Below are 530 nucleotides of genomic sequence, written 5' to 3'. Positions count from 1 at the left end.
GTTCGACTAAAACCTTTTAAGACGGTACCCCAGCATGGCCGCAGTCCAAGAGTGAAACAAATAAAAGATAAAAGATACACGTATAGATACATACGTGCATGCAAACTAACACACACACACACTCACCCACATACACTCACGCATACATGCACATACATACTCGCATTCGCACATAAACAAATACGAAACATACAGATACGTAGCAAATAGAAAACGCAAATAGATAACGGAATACTAACACTCGCGATAAAGCGCACCTATAAACGAATATTAATGTACGAATGTATATATATATATTATCAAATGCACAGATAGATACACATATTAACCGCCTCGTCTTTCCCTTCATAACAATCACACAAAGATATTGTGTAGGCGTCACACATAAACAGCCTCATGAAACTACAGCACACAAATACATACAGATACACATACACGTTCGTTTGCTCGTAGGTACACACACAGATGCACGCGGGCGAACACACACACACACACACACACACACACACACACACACACACACGCACGCA

This window comes from Octopus bimaculoides, chromosome 3 (assembly GCF_001194135.2).
Source record: "Octopus bimaculoides isolate UCB-OBI-ISO-001 chromosome 3, ASM119413v2, whole genome shotgun sequence".
Classification (NCBI taxonomy): Eukaryota; Metazoa; Mollusca; class Cephalopoda; order Octopoda; family Octopodidae; genus Octopus; species Octopus bimaculoides.
Note: the sequence above shows the minus strand (reverse complement) of the source record.